We start from the raw sequence: 19,460 nt of genomic DNA, 5'->3' as shown, positions 1-19,460 counted from the left end.
AGAAAAAGTGAACTTCTCTTTTTTTTTTTTTTTTTTTGGGAAAATGATAATAAGCTTACATATTTGTTTTATACAAAAAGTTTAGTTATTTAAACTAACACCATAAAGTCGGCATTATGAAACAAATATTCCGGCATTTTTCTTAAAAAAAGGGATAAACTTCAACTGTGCTATTAATGAATGTATGTACTAGATACACTGGTTTCTAATCAAATAGTTTCAGGTCAATTTCATTTCCTTTTTTTACTTTTTGTGGCCCGCGACGCGAGTGTCGGAAATAAAATGGCCCGCAGGTCGAATTAGGTTGGGCATCACTGCCCTAACCCATCTAGAGAGACGTCAATTATGGATTCAATTTCATCCCAAACTACAGGTCAAGTGATAGGAGACGTATTTTATTTTGTATAGAAAAATCCCAAAACACAGACGTGGAAATATAATTCTTGACACCCGAAATGAAACTCAATACGTTTTGTTTTTTGTTGTTCTTTTTCGGGAAAATTCTCCAAGCCTGGACAGCGGTATAACATTGTAGTTTATACTCCATGAAGAACTCTTGATTCTGTCCTAGGCAGTTTATCTGGTTTTCATTTCTTTTTGTATCTATCACGTAGCTTGTTTCTAGTAGAAAGTAAATATTTTCTTCCAATCTTTTGTCACCTCTTCGCCATTAAAAACATTCTATTCATTTATTGCACGTTTGTACTTTGTATTTTTTTTTCAGCAATAAAACCTCAATGTTTTTAACAAATATTTGAATACAACTAAAACTGAAAACATTGTCAACTAATGAAGATGTTGTACTGTCAAATAGATGGGTTTTGTTGAATGTCTGAAACTTTTACAAATAAAACGTAGTTTTCATGACGTTATCATGGTCTACAGTAGTCTTGACTCTAGACCAGTGGAATTAATATTTAAGATAGATGGTTTGGGTAGATTAGGGCGCCACAAAATCTCTGGGAAATTAAAATAACAACGTAATTAGGAAAACACGTAATTTGAGTCCATCCAGCATTTTTACCGCTAAATCAACAAGTTACATTTAAGGTTTTAAAAGTTTAGATGTGTTATTTTTGAAGATTTTCATTTGAACTTGACTATTATGTAATGGCTATCAGAAAGAAGAAGAGAGAAACAGGAGAGAGAGAGAGAGAGAAAATACACTGTGAGAGAAAGAGAGAGTGATAGCGAGATAGAAACACTGCGAGAGAAAGAGTGATAGCGAGAGAGAGAGAGAGAGACACCACACACACACACACACAATATGAGAGAGCTAGAGAGAGAGAGAGAGAGAGAGAGAAAGAAAGAAAGGAATAAAGATATAAAGAATGTAAAATTATTTGAAAATGCCAGACGCAAAAAGGATTGTTTCAAAGACAAACATAACAAGCATATAACAAACAGATAACAAACAGATACATTTCTTTTGATAAATTAAGTGTATTCATAAAAAAAAAATCTATTTTGATAAAAAATAAAACACAAGTATTAACTTAAAATAATAGCAAAAATATGGAAATGCGTTGTATTTTATTGTTACCTTGATAATTCCGTCAGTTATCGCCCCCCTAAGGCTTTCAGTGCAATCGCTTCATTTCGTCATATGGACATTGAGTAGCATCTGAAAATAAAACAATTACAAATGAATGTGTAGATATCTGTACGATAACATGTATCAGTGAACTCTCCAGCTATTAATTGCAGCTTTTTATAGCTATCCAGTGATAAATGGTTTATGAAGGAATGATATAGAGGGTAGAGTCAATCAAACTACAGTCTGTACTTTGATTATGATGAGACAACACTGCCAACAAGTCGACCATCTCTCCTAATAAATGTGGACTAGTTTACGGATTAGGAGATCAGAAGATTCTATTCCAGGTAAGAGCTAAATAACCAGCTGTAGAACTATTTCCAAATGATTTTGATATACCTTGTTGTAGTTAGCTGATGAACAATGTGTGTTGCAACCTATATCACGTGTGGCTTGTCTGATAGGTTCAAGACTCAGGACCTCATATAACAGAGTCATCACTGTGCATTATCAGAAATATTGGTGTTTTGTGCAAAATAAATTATCTTTGAGTGAAATAAATTATGTCGTACTGAAATGGGTTTGAGCGAGATGCTTAGGGCAGAGTACAATGAAAGGCGAGAAATTGTAAAATCCCAGTCATTGTACAAGCCTCATTACCTTTATAGATCTCACACACAAACACACACACACAAAAGTACCGTTTCAGAGTATTAAAAACAAAACAAAAAACAAAGATATAAAAAACAAACAAAGCTGAAATGCTTGCTTATCTACAGCCTCCAGACAGACAACATATCGTCTCCATGGAAGATAAATAAAGGATATATTTCCTAAGGCAATAGAATTCAATGTCTTGAAACTAAATGAATCGCGCAGATGAACAGCTTTTGTCAGCAACAAGGGGGCGTACTGGAACGTGAACGTTGACACACACACACACACAAAATGTTTATCGTTTTGTTTCCTAACGCTTAGAGAGATTTGAAGTGAGTGATCAATGGGACAAACATAAGAAAAGAAGACAAGAAAAAGAAAAAAAAAATTTTTCAAAAAGAAAACACCTCCATTATTAAACTTCAAGTATCATAAAATAATATTTTTTTTTAGCGGCCCCCGAAAGGGGAAAAGACGCTATTAGTCTTGTGTGGTCCGTCCGTCCGTCCCATTTAGATCTCGTGAACTAGAAAATATATTGAAAATCCGACATCATGATATTTTAGACCCTTCAAAGTTCTGATTCAACGGCTACCTTTTTTCTTTTCTGAAATTTATTTTTCAAAATTAACTATGCAAGTAAATTTTTCATAAAAATGTACCATTTTTACAACTATTCACTATTAATAGTAACAAACACTGAAGGCTATTTAGTAAGGGAGATGTCAATTTACCATATTTTGAACACATTTATGCAAACGAATTTAGATTTTTTCTGTAAAAAAAAAGTTTTACAATTGAATTGCTAAATTAAATAAGTTCTGTCATACTGACTACTACATTTACAATAAAAATGTTTACTTTTATTTTTAAAGAGAAAAAAAATTTTAATATGCATATAAGTGGAACATAATTTAAAACAACAATTAATAAGTAGTTTTTCATATTATCGCGTGAACTGCAGCGGCGAACCGCAATCATGGAACACTGAATTAAAGAAAGGGAATAATTTTTTTTAAAGTCAATGAACTGTTTTTTTTTTTTTTTTTTTGAGGCTTTGAAAAAGAGATTGACCCTTTAAAGAACAATTAGACCAATTAGAAAAGATTATATGACATCAGTTAGGCCAGGCTCACATCGAACTTCTCCCTCACTTTCACCTACCCTGTGGTCTGCTGGACCGTTGAGGCACCACACAAGATCTGTCAACATTCTTTCTCCATTCTTCTCTGTCATTTGCCTACGATAGAAATTCATTCTGATATTCTTTCTGAAAATATTTGAAACCTGCCTTTTTACCTGCCTAGGTTGACCACATTTTTTTTGGTTGAATTCGGGTATAGAACCCGTGACACCATCATCTGCTAGAAAATATGCTTTTTCTGATTCTGCCAGCGAGAAAGGTAAATTTGTGCTATTACCTATCTGTATTGTATGGACATCGAGATCTAACACTAGACCTAAAGTTCTGATTTAGTTTAGAACTCTTAAGATCTAGTCTAAATATACTTCTGGATCTAGAATCTGGATGAAATCTATATTAAATTGAATTAAATTTAAATTTACTCATTTATCGCATTTACGGTAATACGTCCAACTACGCCATGTTAGCTCTATACCTAGATATAGTTGCCAGCCAAATTTACATGAAGTCTAATACACAAAAATGTGCATGGTCTAATGATAGCCGTTTGACAAAACCTTTTTTTTAAAAAATAAATTGGGCCTAGAAAGATAAACCTAACAGCGACATATAAAGTAAAACTTGATATCATAGCTGTTTAGATCATTAATTAGTGGACAAAAATCACAAAGTAAAAAAAAAATAAACTTCATTACGTTTGAATGAGATAAAAAGATGTTTATTTTTTTTTTTCAATCTCTGAGGCGCTGTCGGATGATTCTTGTATTTTTGATAATGTTTATTGCCACCTCAAATGAGCGGCCGTTCCTCCCCCCCCCCGGACACCCTTCTGCTTCGTTTCGACCCTGGCAAAGTGTAACAGGCTAGCGAACAAGCTGAACCACTAACTCTTGAACAACACATGGCGTTTACTTGAAATCCTTTGAGACAAGGTAATCTGAATCTACACTTTTCATAGATCTTTTGTGTTGCCAACGCTAAACGTTTGGATTCAGTAGAATCATGTGTCACTAAAAGCTGAGCTCAGCTGTCACTAATGAATATCACATTGAACGCCATGATAAAATAGATCAGAAATGAGACCAACAGATTTCATGAATCAGCAAGTTTCTTTTTTTTTTTTTTTTTTTTTTTTTTTTTTTTTTTTTTTTTTTTGAAATTTTACATTTTTTTTTTCATTTCAGGACATTGTATTTAGCTGTAACAAGAGACAGGCTTGCAAAAACTATATATTAGGTGAGATTAAAATACTGGCTAATGGGAGAAGATATATAAATGAAAGAAAAGAATTAGAACAGTTCCAATGTCGTTTGTTTTGCTGACAATTATTTACATATAAAGAACGAAAGCTTTGGGAAAGCAACAAATAAAGATCAGTCTTAACTTATTTCGTTATTTATAAGTAATAGAGTTCCACCACATCATTCCTCAAACCGCCGAAAGTAAATGACACCCAGAAAACGAACTTCCCCGACACTTTTGATGGATTCAAAGTTAAATTCTCCCAAAAACCTTCAAATTGTCAAATGTATTCAAATTAACTATGTTAAAATTTCATAATATAATTATAAAGTTTCCTTGCCATTTGGCTGTATGTTTCAGTCACACTGATTGTGTTTTTTTCATCATCACTATACAAATGTAATATGGCTACAATATATTTTGGAAAACATTTCATTTCTCATCTCGACTTGCCTGCTAACCATCTCTGCTTCTTGCTATAAACCCAATAGCTACCAAACAGCAACATATTTGGAACTTTCTTCCATTCGCAACATTTTCGTACAGCTTTTTAACACCAACTAAAGCAGAGATTTGAATGACCCTATCTTTCCTCTTGGTTCCTCATCACGCACAGAAAGCATACAACGCACACAGATACAAACAAATACACACACACATGTGTTTATATGCATTGTGGGAAATCTAAAAAAAATGTTTTGTTCAAGGAAGTTAGTTTTTTTCTGGTGTTTTTTTCTGTCCTATTAGTTTGGTTCCCACTTTCCAAGACGGAACAGTTGCTAATTACACGTCAGTCCGTCTCAAGGAGGTTATTAAATACATCGACGTTATGGAAAAACATGGAGGCGCGGGATATCTAATAATCTCAAATCTACATTTAGAGTTTCTTTGACCAGTGGTGGCGCAGATGACAGGAGTTGACCACCAGGATCGTCTTTCTACATCAGTATTGAAGTAATCTTTAGGTGTTAACTGTATGTGTCTGGAAGCCTGGTGTCCGAGTGATAGTGCGCTCGGCTTCCAAATCTAGGTGAAGGCAAGAATTTTTATTTTTGGGATATTTTGGGACGACGCTAAATCTGGTCAACCCTACTGGGTACCAGATAATTGCTGGGGAAAATAAAGGAAGGTGGTCATTCAGCTGACCACTTGACATCCTGCTCGTTTACTGTTGGTCAAAGAAACAGATGATCTTTACCATATTTACTCAATGTGTAGCAAGGTCTGAAAGGGGAACTTGCTTTACTTGTATGTGTGTCTATGTGTATATGTGTGTTAAGTATCTCCAGGACACCTGACACGCAAAAACATATTTGTGATAATATTACACGTGAGTTGATATCATTTTTGTAAAAAAATAAGCATTAATTTGAGCAATAATGCCGTCGCTAAGTGTAAGAATGGTAGGCGATTACTCCTTAAAACAAATGTTCTTCTTCCTCGTTCTCATTTTACATGTCGGAGAGTTCAGACCAGTAGCCTAATCATAGATCTGAGAGGAACCGCGCAGTGGTTTCCAGATCAGGCAGTTCTCCGTGTAGTTTTTGTTCTATAGGAGGGTTTTGGGGCCAGAGTCTTGTTTGGGCCTCTTGATATAGTATGCAGCTTTGAAGGACATGGTCAGCATTCTCTGGTGATGCTCCACAAGGGAAGGTTTCGCTCGTCCCGACTTTAAGCTTCCGGAACATAAGTTGTCTCATTCTGTTGTGTCCGGTTCTGAGTCGAAAAATTATGCATTGGTCATGTCGAGATAGCTTATGATAGGCGTCCTTTTTGTTTTAATGATTTCGACATGACCTGCTTTACAATATTTTTTTTCTTTATCTCTATATATACTATATAAAAGCTATAATTATTATTATTATTATATACACACAATATATATATATATATATATATATATATATATATATATATATATATATATATACATGTTATAAGTTAATTATTGTTTTCTATTTTATTCAGCATCGTAAAATGTTTTTTTTTCTAAGTGATATCTACTGAATCATCTTAAATTGTTACAATAACATTGTTTTATTGTAGCTATTTTTCTAGAGTCTATTGATTTTGGCTGTTTCTTTTTGAGTTGGTTATTTGTATTTGAAAAGTTTTTGTGTTTATAAGTAGATCTTATATTCTTCTTATCTTATAAAACACAGACGTTACTTCAAAAAAGAAGATGATTACGTCCTACGCGTCATGCATCTAGTCATTCAGATTCTACGTACGACTCCTAGTTTTCTTTTCTTCACCTTATAAAAACCTTGGTCCGAGATAATTAATGTTTGATTTATATTTTACTGTGATTATTACAGTTGTAGATGTGTATGCATTTAATTATAAGGACTATAATATAGAGCTACATACTATGTAATTATTTTCATTAAGGTGTATAGGAGATGTTCATTAATGATGGATACGTCTAGTTAGCTACATTTTAGAAGGAAGTGATTAACTATGTTGTTTAGAAGGAACACGAGAATGTTTATGCAAATTTTTCACTGTAAATTCAAATCCATATGTTCTTTCGCCTGTAGCATAAACTAATGTGTATTATTTTATCGTAAGCTGTGATCTTTTACTTTAGCGTCCCTGACGCAGTTTAGAATTTAAAAAAAAATTAAATGCACTATTTTTTGTGTGTGATGTGTTTCTATCGGTACTTGGTATTATTGATTATCTGGAAGTATACTCTAGTTGAACAGAGATAAAACATACATAACTGAATCATTATTTCAGAGACTACCATTACGAAAATAAACATATTGTTTGTAAATTGTAAATAAACAAAATTTTATAATTTCCTAACAAAAGTTTCCAAATAAAAAAACAACAACTACAAAGCTTTGGCATTTTTACAAAGCAATTTTAAAAACAGATCAGGAGATAAAATATTTTAAACGAGTTTATTGTAGTATATTTGTTTTGTTTTTGTTGTATATTATAGTAACATATCCCTATTGCCCTCTAAATATTAATTTTACTTATAAAAGTCACTAAACTATAACAGCAGACATAGAGACACAGTGTTTTTGTTTTGACAGGATACAGGTAGAACTTTGCGAATACAATCTGAGTTGTCACGGAACTTTGTGTCACAAAACTCTAATCTGTTCCTTGCTGAGGGTCAAAGAGGGGAAGAGACTAAACTAGGTTACATGGTTACACGGTTACACGGTTACATGGTGGTGGAATGAAGATGCGGGGCCTGGAGTTAGACTGATAATATGTTTCTGTTACGCCATTGTTTGTTGTGAATGTTTTTGTGAGAATGTAATTAACAGGAAGTGAGGCAATAAACAAAAGACAGTCTTCTATGTCTACTTGTATAAACACAGAGTCTCTGTTATTATTATTGTTATTATTAATTAATGTCTACAGTATTTTATTTATTTAACTGTGACAACAGAACTGTTAGCGTGAAACCTCATTCTGACACAAAACTCTGGGAACTTTGAAACAGTGATTGTCTGCGACCTCTAAATGAATTATGAATCCCCAGGGTCCTTTTATGATCTGAAGTTCTAAGACCGACCTTGGGGCTGTATCTCAAGGCCCTCTCGAGAGAGGGACAATTGGTTACCCCCTCCGCCACTTGCCTCATCCAAATGACGCATCTTCTTTTATGTCTTCAATGACCCATTGTTGTCACCATAGTCTGATCTAGACTTCAGAGTCACTTTAGGAAGATCAATAATTACTACATGAAAAAAAAATTCATAGCCTTTATTAAAAACGTTTGGTAAACAGTGGAAGCTAGTTTGTCTCCTGAGAAGATATGAACAAATGGATTCGCGTTTCCAATAAGTTCTTAAGTTACATTCGACTATATTTTTTGTTCTATATGTCCTATATTTATTCCGATAAACATTTTTTTTTAATTTATAAAAAAACATTAACTACAAACTGAAAGGGGAGGTAATAACCGGGACGTTAAAGATAGCATTTATTTCGAAGTTTATATTTAATTGATTAAACGTCCCGTGAAAGACTTAAATGGGACACCAGCTATTTTAAGTAGATTACATTTGTACTATGGAAGTTTTATCTTTAAAAAATATTTGTACAACACTAATGTAATGTAATGTTACTAAATAATCAGCAGTATTATTGACAACGCCTCTCTCCCCCAAATATGGTTTAATTAGAACAACACTGACTTAATAAGAATATTAGAATATCATAGGGTTATAAGGGGCTTACTGTAAAAAAAAAAAGCGAACACACAAAAATATGCAGAGACCTGCTAACTATAATTACATCATGTCAAGATGTTTACAATATAAAATTAAACATTTCACTTTCAATGTAGTTGGACATTCTCGGCAACTAGTTTGTCCTCTAAACATAAAGCTGTGTGTCGAACTTTCTGGATCTTGATGTAAAGAATATAACTTATAGTAAGAAATAAAGTTACTGTTGCTGAATTAAGCTAACCCAGAAACTAATGAGTATTTTTAAAGTAAATACTGGACTCATATACATCTTTGTGTCTTACGGTAATGAGATTATTACAATCCTTGAAGACGTAGCCCCGTATATCATTGGTGTCTAACTGCGAAGGAGGCTTAATAGTATACTTAAAGAGATTCTGTGGACACTTTGCTATCATTTTTTTATGTTAGGAATATGTGTGTTGCTATGACTATAAACTGGCTTAATTGCCTTCAAGTTTTGAGAATGTACCAAACAAACAGCAGGCTGTGGATTAGATCTTCTACCTTCCACGACTGTCACGTTCAAGGATGCAGCTCACGGTCCCAAGATACCGACAAGTTGATAGCAGTGTCGACGTGGTGATACAGAACACTGTCATTAAACAGTGCTAAAGGAAGACATTTGAGCGAAGGAAAGATAGCGCTCATCCCAAGGGACCAATACATGAGAATGGATATGAGGAGTGCCGGATCAAGCTATTTGATGCCCTGAGCACCAACTTGCCTTGAGGGCTCCTTCAATAGGAAGAATTCTAATGTTTTAGTGAGGAAAGTATTACATATATGTTTATATTATATTTTAGCTCTGCTCTAGGAATTTTTTTTAAGTCTCCTAATGACATCACAAAAATGCCTTAATGAGATTTCCAGCTATTACCAAACAACAGACATGGCGAAAATAGAACCTAAATCAACCAGCGAAGGATAACGGTCATGTCTGCGCTGATTGTTGGAAACATATCTAGTTTGCAGCTGGGACGGCGTAGCCACGTGAAACACTCTACGCCTCATTAATGTTTGGACTCGAAGTCAAGCTTTAATATTTCCAAACACTATTCTTGACTGTAAAATACTTTGCTGAAGACTATTAACCCTTCTCTCAATATGATGTGTTTTATGTTGTATCTTTTACTCGTCATTGCTTTATAAGTTAACCCATTCAGATCTTATGATCTACAGGGCAGATGTCATCTGTTTCTGTGGACCACGGGAGACCACGGTGTCATGTGGCCAGCACAACGACAAACCGCCTTCACCTCCCCAACGTATGTCAAATACGCATTTTCGGGTGGAGTTAATCCGACTTCAGGGGCGTCCTAAATATTCCGAAATGTAAAAGTCCCAGTCGTCAACTCGATTGGAATCCTAGACCCTTCGGTTTGTAACACAAGCGTTATACCACTCAGCCAACACGCATCCAGTACCTCTAATGAAAACATATTTTGTTAAAAAATTTTAAGAGTTATGTAATGTAGTCCCAGTTAAATCGTCTGCACGTGTTTTTGTGAACAAATCACTACTCTTCCTTTCGTCCTTTGTACCATTTAAACAACATTAACTGAACATAGAACTCTTCATGGTCAGAGATAAATTTAACCTTTTCCTTACTTTTGAGAGTTTAGAAGCCAAGGTGAAGTCTCTCATACACCCACGCACACATGCTTGCATATGTGTGTTTGTTAATGTGTGTGTGTGTGTGTTGACAACTGTAGCCTCCTCTCCTTCTTCAGCTCTAATGGCTAACGCTTTGTAGCGGGTAGCCGTCCAGCAATTTGGCTCGAGTTATGACGTCAACTCACGCACAATCTCCATCAGAAGACAAGGACGTCAAGTAGGTGACAAGTAGACATATAAAAATCTAATGACTTTTAAAAAAGCCTCAACTTTTGAAGATTTTTTTTTTTATTGATAGGCAAATACCGTTCCAAAGAGGTGTAGATGAATTTGTATGTGTGTATGTTTCTTTTAAATGCGTGTGTGCTTGTGAGTTTCTATAAATTTGTTTTATTCAAAATTTGCATACTAAAGGTTATTCACAGTAATCTGAACTTTCTTTACATTTTGAAGCTTTATTTGCTTCTAAGGTTTTGAAAGAAAACTACACATAAATTACATTGTTTTTAAAACGTTAGTTTATCAATACTCACTTATTCTGTACAAAAGATGCACTTAACAAAATGTTATTAATGGAAGTACCTCCATTGTACGAGTGTCTCCACTAAGTGTGTATGTATGGTGGGCCTGAGTGTGCGTGTCTGTGTTCTAGCCCACAACATTTCAACGTCTGGCCCTCTTAAAGAGGAAGAGAAGAGCCATTAATAATCATTACCATGGGCGTCTATCCTTGGATTCTGATGCGCAGACTTAACCACATCGCCAAATAATATCTTGTGATGCAAATATAGTTCTGAAATATTGATACATGCTTATTATTGAAGCTTGTTCTTATCATTAGAATATAACTTACGTTTGGCTAGTATATAGCTACATAGACTCACGGCCCCCTGGTAGACGGTTAGACTAATTGCGGTGTTAGTTCTCTATGAAGAAATAGTATTGCTTTTAGTCTGTACATTTCTTGTTAGATCAAGTTTTAGTTTTTGAAAGGCGCAATCTACTAGACATCTCTCTTTATCTCTCTCTCTTTTCTCTCTCTCTCTTTTCTTTTTTCTCTCTCTCTCTCCCTTTATTTGTTTCTCTCTCCTTATTTTCTCTTTCTTTTTCTCTTTACTTCTCTTTCTCTCTCTCTCTTTTCTCACTCTTTCTTTCTTTCTTTTTCTTTTTCTCTTATTTTTCTCTCTCTCTTTTTCTCTCTCTCTTATTTTAATCTCTCTCTCTCTCTTTCTTTTTCATACTCTCTTTCACTCTTAAAACCAAAATCACTAGCTACATTATAATTTAAAAGTATTTAAAAACAGTAAACCTCTACCTTTTCATAAGCATTTGCTTATTCCATTATCTACAACCCCATTAGTTAAAGGTTTTCTTTAGATTTTATTGACAAAACATTTTCCCTACCACTTTCTAACCTTAAACAATTTTATTTAACCCTTTCAACGCCAAGTTTAAAGATCCACAATAAACCTGAAGGCCTTCTTGTTCTATTCAATTTCTCTGTCACACAGGCAGCAAAATAGAATGGGGGTGGAAGTGGATTGGTGGACACAATGTGGGTGGAAGTGGATTGGTGGACACAATGTGGTGGAAGTGGATTGGTGGACACAATGTGGTGGAAGTGGATTGGTGGACACAATGTGGTGGAAGTGGATTGGTGGACACAATGTGGTGGAAGTGGATTGGTGCACACAATGTGGGTGGAAGTGGATTGGTGGACACAATGTGGATGGAAGTGGATTGGTGGACACAATGTGGGTGGAAGTGGATAGGTGCACACAATGTGGGTGGAAGTGGATTGGTGGACACAATGTGGTGGAAGTGGATTGGTGGACACAATGTGGGTGGAAGTGGATTGGTGGACACAATGTGGTGGAAGTGGATTGGTGGACACAATGTGGGTGGAAGTGGATTGGTGGACACAATGTGGTGGAAGTGGATTGGTGGACACAATGAGGGTGGAAGTGGATTAGAGACACAATGTGGGTGGAAGTGGATTAGAGACACAATGTGGGTGGAAGTGGATTAGAGACACAATGTGGTGGAAGTGGATTGGTGCACACAATGTGGGTGGAAGTGGATTAGAGACACAATGTGGGTGGAAGTGGATTAGAGACACAATGTGGTGGAAGTGGATTGGTGTACACAATGTGGGTGGAAGTGGATTAGAGACACAATGTGGGTGGAAGTAGATTGGTGGACACAATGTGGGTGGAAGTGTATTGGTGGACACAATGTGGTGGAAGTGTATTGGTGGACACAATGTGGTGGAAGTGTATTGGTGGACACAATGTGGTGGAAGTGGATTGGTCGACACAATGTGGTGGAAGTGTATTGGTGGACACAATGTGGTGGAAGTGGTTTGGTGGGCACAATGTGGTGGAAGTGGATTGGTGGACACAATGTGGTGGAAGTGGATTGGTGGACACAATGTGGTGGAAGTGGATTGGTGGACACAATGTGGTGGAAGTGGATTGGTGGACACAATGTGGTGAAAGTGGATTGGTGGACACAATATGGTGGATGTGGATTGGTGGACACAATGTGGTGGATGTGGATTGGTGGACACAATGTGGTGGATGTGGATTAGTGGACACAATGTGGTGGATGTGGATTGGTGGACACAATGTGGTGGATGTGGATTGGTGGACACAATGTGGGTGGAAGTGGATTGGTGGACACAATGTGGGTGGAAGTGGATTGGTGGACACAATGTGGTGGATGTGGATTGGTGGACACAATGTGGGTGGAACTGGATTGGTGGACACAATGTGGTGGATGTGGATTGGTGGACACAATGTGGGTGGAACTGGATTGGTGGACACAATGTGGGTGGAACTGGATTGGTGGACACAAGTTAACAACTGCAGAAAAAAAAAATCGCTAAGTTTAAGCTAAAAATTCTGCACATAGAAATATGACTGGATGGAGAAGTTGATAGAGTGTCACGCTTATGGCGTGTGCTCTGTACTGTTTACTATTATTATTTTTATTATTATTATTATTTTTTCATTAACAAACAAAATGTGGATGTTAAGTTAACTTTATTATTTAAACATAAAATATGAACAGATTTTTTTTTAAAATTATATGTTTCTTGACTCTAATTCCAAGAATGAAATTATTTCAAACAAAATGATGAATTGGAATAATTATTCCCACTATCATTAGATTCATTGGGTTATATTCAGCTGTTAACCTATTTGAGACGCACTGACCTAAGTCAGAATAAAAAAAACACAACAAACTATTCCCCACATTGACATATGTCGCTGTTGTCTGAGCGCTAACAAAGGATCGTAAAGACACAGTTTGATGCCAGTCATCAATATATCACAGACGGACCAATGGCAAGGCCAGTCGGAGAATTGGGGGGGGGGGGGATTTAACAGAAAAGCGAGGTACACATCTGTTCCAGTTAATGGCCCGAAACCAGGGTTGGTGTAGGGCGCAATAAAGTACCTTTTTTTTTATCAAAGCGCATAACAACGCTCGCCAGACAGACGGCCCTTCCACGCGTTATTCTTTGACCTCTATTTATTAAAGCTCCCTTAGTGACCGTAAAAAAAGAGATTATTATTATTAATATTATTTGCAGCAATTGATTCTAAACACATTAATACAATAGACCTGTTGAGCTTTTACACTTCTTTTGACTAATTTTAATAATTTAATATAATATAATATAATATAATATAATATAATATAATATAATATAATATAATATAATATAATATAATATAATATAATATAATATTACTACTACTACTACTACTACTACTACTAATAATAATAATAATAATAATAATAAGGCTTGTCTTCGAGTCCTCAGATTAATGAGATTAATTAATGCAGTATTTCCCATGGTTATGCAGCCCCATCTGTGACCTACATATTTTGCCACAGTCATTGCAAGCACGACCATTGTCCGCAGTGGTCGATTAAGATAGATAGATTGATACAGATAGATAGATAGATAGATAGATAGATAGATAGCGACGACAGTCCAAAGCGCAAACCACACGACCATGCAGCTTGTTTTTTTGTTTGTTTTGTTTTGTTTTTTACGATCAACAGCAAAAAATATCATTCCAACATTAAATATAGTTAAAATCGGACGAATTATTTCTACGAAACTTCGGCTTTTCTATTAATATTTGAAAATAACCACACAAAAAAATTGAAATGAAGAAACTAGTTTTGTTTGGCATTGTCTCAGCTTACTGAAAGTAAATAGGGATTATTATATTTTCATGACATTAAACTAATGATGGTAATCTAGTCAAGTTAGTCCTTTAAATCTCTTTATCACAAATGGCGACTCTTCTAATCATCAGATGAATGTGTCCACGATCTAATCTTGGGTGTCTTAAATCTTTCATCAGATTAAAAGACTTGTTTTCTCTAGGTTTCTCTGAGGATTTCTTTTATATATTTAAATCCATGAATTTGATGAGAGCTATCCCAAAACAAGTTGTTTGATGCTAAATTTAAGTACTTTTTTATGCTATTTGAAGTTTTATAACAACAAAGCTGACCTAACGACATCTTCTTAAATCCTCCCCACACGATACTAAATGACACACACACACACAAAATGTATCTTGATGTTCAGCCTGAGCTCTTCTGTCGGCAACTGAAAGCCGTGAATCGAAGCTCAGAGACATAGAGTCTGCCTCCAGATTAGAAGAAATCTTAATGGATGTAATGTTTATCTCAGAGAAAGAAAAAAAAAAAAAGAGAAATTATGTGAGGCGAGAGGGCGCGAGGTTGGAGAGGGAGGCTCGGGGCGAGCTGCTCCCTCGTGTCCATCAATACCAAAGAGTGGAGATTTATATATTGTCAATAAATGAGAAGATCGAGACTTTTTGAGACTCTGGCTGGATGATGAACAGTCTGAGGTGGGGAAGCTATGGTGCCCAGGGTTGGACCCACATGGATTGGTGCCCAGGGATGGGCCCACATGGATTGGGGCGCAGACTCCCAGTCAGAGTCGTAAAACGGAAGTAAAAGTGTCATTTGTGAAATGGATCTCGCATTGTCAACAAATCGTCATGAAAATTATACGTTTTGTTATGGCCATAGATATTAAGTTGCACGGTAGGTGTTTCTATGCAGAAGCGTCGCTAGGGTTGGTGTCACCTGGTGTGAACACGTTCTAAAAATTGAAAATTCTTTAAAAAAAAAAAAAAAACTTTCGCCAGTAAAATCGTTGGTTTATTCTTTTAATTGTAACATACTATAAAGAATTGACTGAAATTTGTTGATTGGCACACAACTACCAAACGTGCGAGAATTAGTTTTGTAAAAAGAAATATATACATTTTTTGTCTTTTTTTTTTAAATTGGCCTTACGGTTGAAGTTCACACCCCTATCCACCTCCTAGTGACGCCACAGCACATAGGCTCTAAAATAATGGTCTGAAACGGTGCTTATAGGTCAGCAGCGAAACGCTATCTAGTTCAATGATTATATTATTCATAATGAGCTGGTGGCCGAGCGGTACAGTATGGACGAAACAAATTTCGGGTTTAAATTTGGTTTCGCTTTTCTCCAAATGAACCACAATATTCTTAGCAACAGTGTCTTCTTGCTAAGCAGCAAATCCTTTCTTTTTATATTCACATGACCTCTGCTCTCCCCCACCCCTCACCACACCAACATTTTATATACACAAAAAAAATTATTTGAATCTAGAATACTTCAACGAAATTTGGATGCAATAAAAGGGGAAAAGACTCATCTACTTTAGCTTCGCTCTTATCGTAAGACACTAAGACGGGAATGTTAATCTGCTTGCACTGTAACACAAAGAGGAATATTTATTATTCATGCAGTTGTGACGCTTTGATCCACAATGATGTTGTTGGCAGAGGAGACAGAGCCGAAGGAATGTCGTGGATTATGGTGCCACAGAGTAAATATTCCAGTACAAAGTAACCAAAATGTGAAGAGCTAAAAAGGGGGGGGGGGGGGTTTGGTGTCACATCATTATCTATAGCCATTGTGACTGTATTAGGTGGAAAGCAAGAAGTACATGCTATATTCATGCTCATGATGTGTCACATGAGAGACAAGAATCCACAGTTGAATTGTGGGGTGTTAATCACATGGTCAAGAAGTAGACCCTAGGGATTTTGAAGAATACAGACGTGTTTTATATTAAGTTGAAAATATTGCTAGATCTGTATTTGTTGAATTTCATTTTGGATTACATGGAAGATATGTTATATGATTCATTGATGGCTGAAGTGGCCAATTTATTGTGAACTATCATATGATGATGAATTATTTTGTCTGCTATGACAGCGTTTGTTTCTAACTATACACGTGTTGTGGTTATATTACTCAGCAGATCTAGTAGACATACGCATCAACCTATTTGGCGTGAAGAAGGATATTTAATTAATACACAAAGAATATACTTATAATACCAGAAGAGGGTTAGGGTTAGGGTTTGTAATTCAAAGAACATTGGCATTATTAGCACATATAAAACACTTTACAGTGGGATAATGTGTTGGAAATGTCTCTCCCTAATGGTACCTAACCATTGACAGCTTAGAGCAGTGTTTCCCAAACTTTACGCAGCGGAACACTTTGCACATTCAGAGTAGCTAGCGGAACATTGCTTAGTTTTTAGGTTGAATATTTTTTTATTATTTTAAATACTAAATAATAACATCTAAAGTTCTAAACCATATTCGAAATTAAAAAGCATTTGATATAAATTTTAATATTTATATATATATATATATATATATATATATATATATATATTGGTATTATTTCCAAACATCTTGATATCAGGCATGATATAAGTAAACTGAATTCTAACATCTGATGTGGTGTCAAGACAACTTCTATACTTTTGACGTTTTATGCAACATGAAAAAGAAAAACCTGCTGCATACAAATAGACTGTAGGCCCTTAAGCAGTAGCCCGGAAGTAACAAAAAAAAACGAGCATCTTCTTCTCAAATATTGTGAGACTCTTCAAACTCAACCAGAAATCATTTAAAGGTTCATTTTTGTATCTTTGTTTAAAATTAGAGTTGGAATCTAGATCAGTTCAAAGCTAATAAAGATATAAGATTATTTATATTGTTAGTTTTACCAAGAAGAACTTTTAAAAACAATGTCTTTTTTTTTTCTTTTTTTGCATGTACTTAGAGATTAATTTTACGTGTAGGTCTACTAGTTAATTATTACAGTAGTTCGTGGAACACCTTATCAGGCCTCGCGGAACACTAGGGCTCCGCGGAACACAGTTTGGGAAACACTGCCTTAAAAGGGGCATGAACATTTCCGAAACGTCTGTTACGGATCGCATTGCCGCATTAAAACGTTGAGTCTCCTTGAACTCTAACCTTTCATTATGCACTATAGGCAGACATTTCGAGAAGCACCACGTTGTCGGTGCGTAGATTATGGCATTCTAGCACTAATGTGTATTAAGTGCACAATTTTTGAACGCACTTTCTTTTTGTTGCCTTGTTTGTAAGCTGATGGAGTGTTTTTTGTTATTATGCTGGTGAAACGTTTTCTTTGAGATTCTTCTGTGTTCCCCTGTTTAGGGTGAGTATCTAAGGCATGACTGCATTTCGCAGTTGTGTTCGATGCCATAGTATACTAGACTGGTTCTTTTAGTTTGTCTTTATTGATGTCTCTACAGGGAGTTAGTATGGAATGGAGTTCTACACTAAATACTAGATTCAGCAGTGTGTTTTGGTGTGATTGCCAGCATTTATGTGTCACGTTGTCGGACAGCAAGGTGTAGAATTACTGTTTAATTAATATATCTACAATATTATAATGTTTCAAATGCAATGTCATTACCTCATCAGTTGTCATCATAACTTATATTCCTATCATTAAACAATTACATTGTCAAGAGGAATCACTTATTTATTTGTAAGCACGAAGGTGTCTGTTGAATGTCAGGGGCCTGGGTAAACGAGCTAAGGCCTTAACACAACCCTGACACACGTTATGGGTCAAATGGGTCGTAGTTTAATCATGTGAATAGACACCCAATTTTTTTTTTGAGATTTCGAGTTTCCATGAAAAAGAAAACAATTAGCTAAAAAAAAAAAGATGTTTTCAAAGCTCATAATTTCTTCCTAGTGTTTATCTCTAAACTTAAAAATAAAATAATAGCCCCACTCCCCCAGCGACCAGTGTCTGAGAATTGATTCCTCATTCTTCCAAGTCTCCGACGTGTCTGTATTCTTTGAAGCCTGTTTGGGTGATCAAAAGTGAAACAAAACATTTCATGTATCTCAGGACAGAGATGATCGACTCTTTGCACATAATAAAAACAAGCGCATTGCTTTTCTACAGAAGGATATACGGATTTAGTTTGAGCAGCGCAATCACATCCCGTTGGAACTACTTTTTGTTTTTAATTCGTATTTAATGTTCTATAAAAATACATTCGAGCTATCAGACGAGACCATAATGAACGATAGATGGCGTTGGATCGTTCGCCTCTCACACATCTCCGTGTATATGTATACATTTTGTGTTTGTTTTAAACTATACAATGATGTAGACATATTTATCCTTCGTCTAGAGAGCCATGGCGTCGTCAGTTGCATTTGGATGGGGTTAGAAATACATTTGAAAATGATGCATTGAAACTTTTCTGGGATCTCTTCCAACCAGTTCATCTCCCTTTCATGATGTTTAATTCAGTTCATTTTTATTTTTCTTAAATTAAGAACTTATTTTTTTTGGAACGTTGGTGTAGGTCTTCTTCAGTCATAGAAATACTATGATTCATCTCGTAGAATGACTATGGTTCATCTCGTAGAATGACTATGGTTCATCTCGTATAATGACTATGGTTCATCTCGTAGAATGACTATGGCTCATCTCGTAGAAATACTATGATTCATCTCGTAGAAATACTATGATTCATCTCGTAGAATGACTATTGTTAATCTCGTAGATTGACTATGATTCATCTCGTAGAATGACTATGATTCATCTCGTAGATTGACTATGGTTCATCTCGTAGAATGACTATCGTTCATCTCGTAG

The 19,460-nt window shown here is 35.5% G+C and overlaps 1 protein-coding gene across 4 annotated transcripts in view; it reads right to left on the bottom strand.

Moving 5' to 3' along the window:
* The window catches only part of LOC106074412 (uncharacterized), a 305,001-nt gene that overhangs the window by 27,264 nt on the left and 258,277 nt on the right, over positions 1–19,460 (bottom strand). For all 4 annotated transcript variants that reach the window (XM_056009253.1, XM_056009254.1, XM_056009257.1 and 1 more), the window contains one exon: positions 1,544–1,624. The gene's annotated coding sequence lies outside the window, so the exon portion shown is untranslated. The remainder of the gene's footprint in view (positions 1–1,543; positions 1,625–19,460) is intronic.

The sequence above is a fragment of the Biomphalaria glabrata genome, chromosome 13, assembly GCF_947242115.1.
Source record: "Biomphalaria glabrata chromosome 13, xgBioGlab47.1, whole genome shotgun sequence".
Classification (NCBI taxonomy): domain Eukaryota; kingdom Metazoa; phylum Mollusca; class Gastropoda; family Planorbidae; genus Biomphalaria; species Biomphalaria glabrata.
This window is presented reverse-complemented; position numbering and strand designations above follow the sequence as displayed.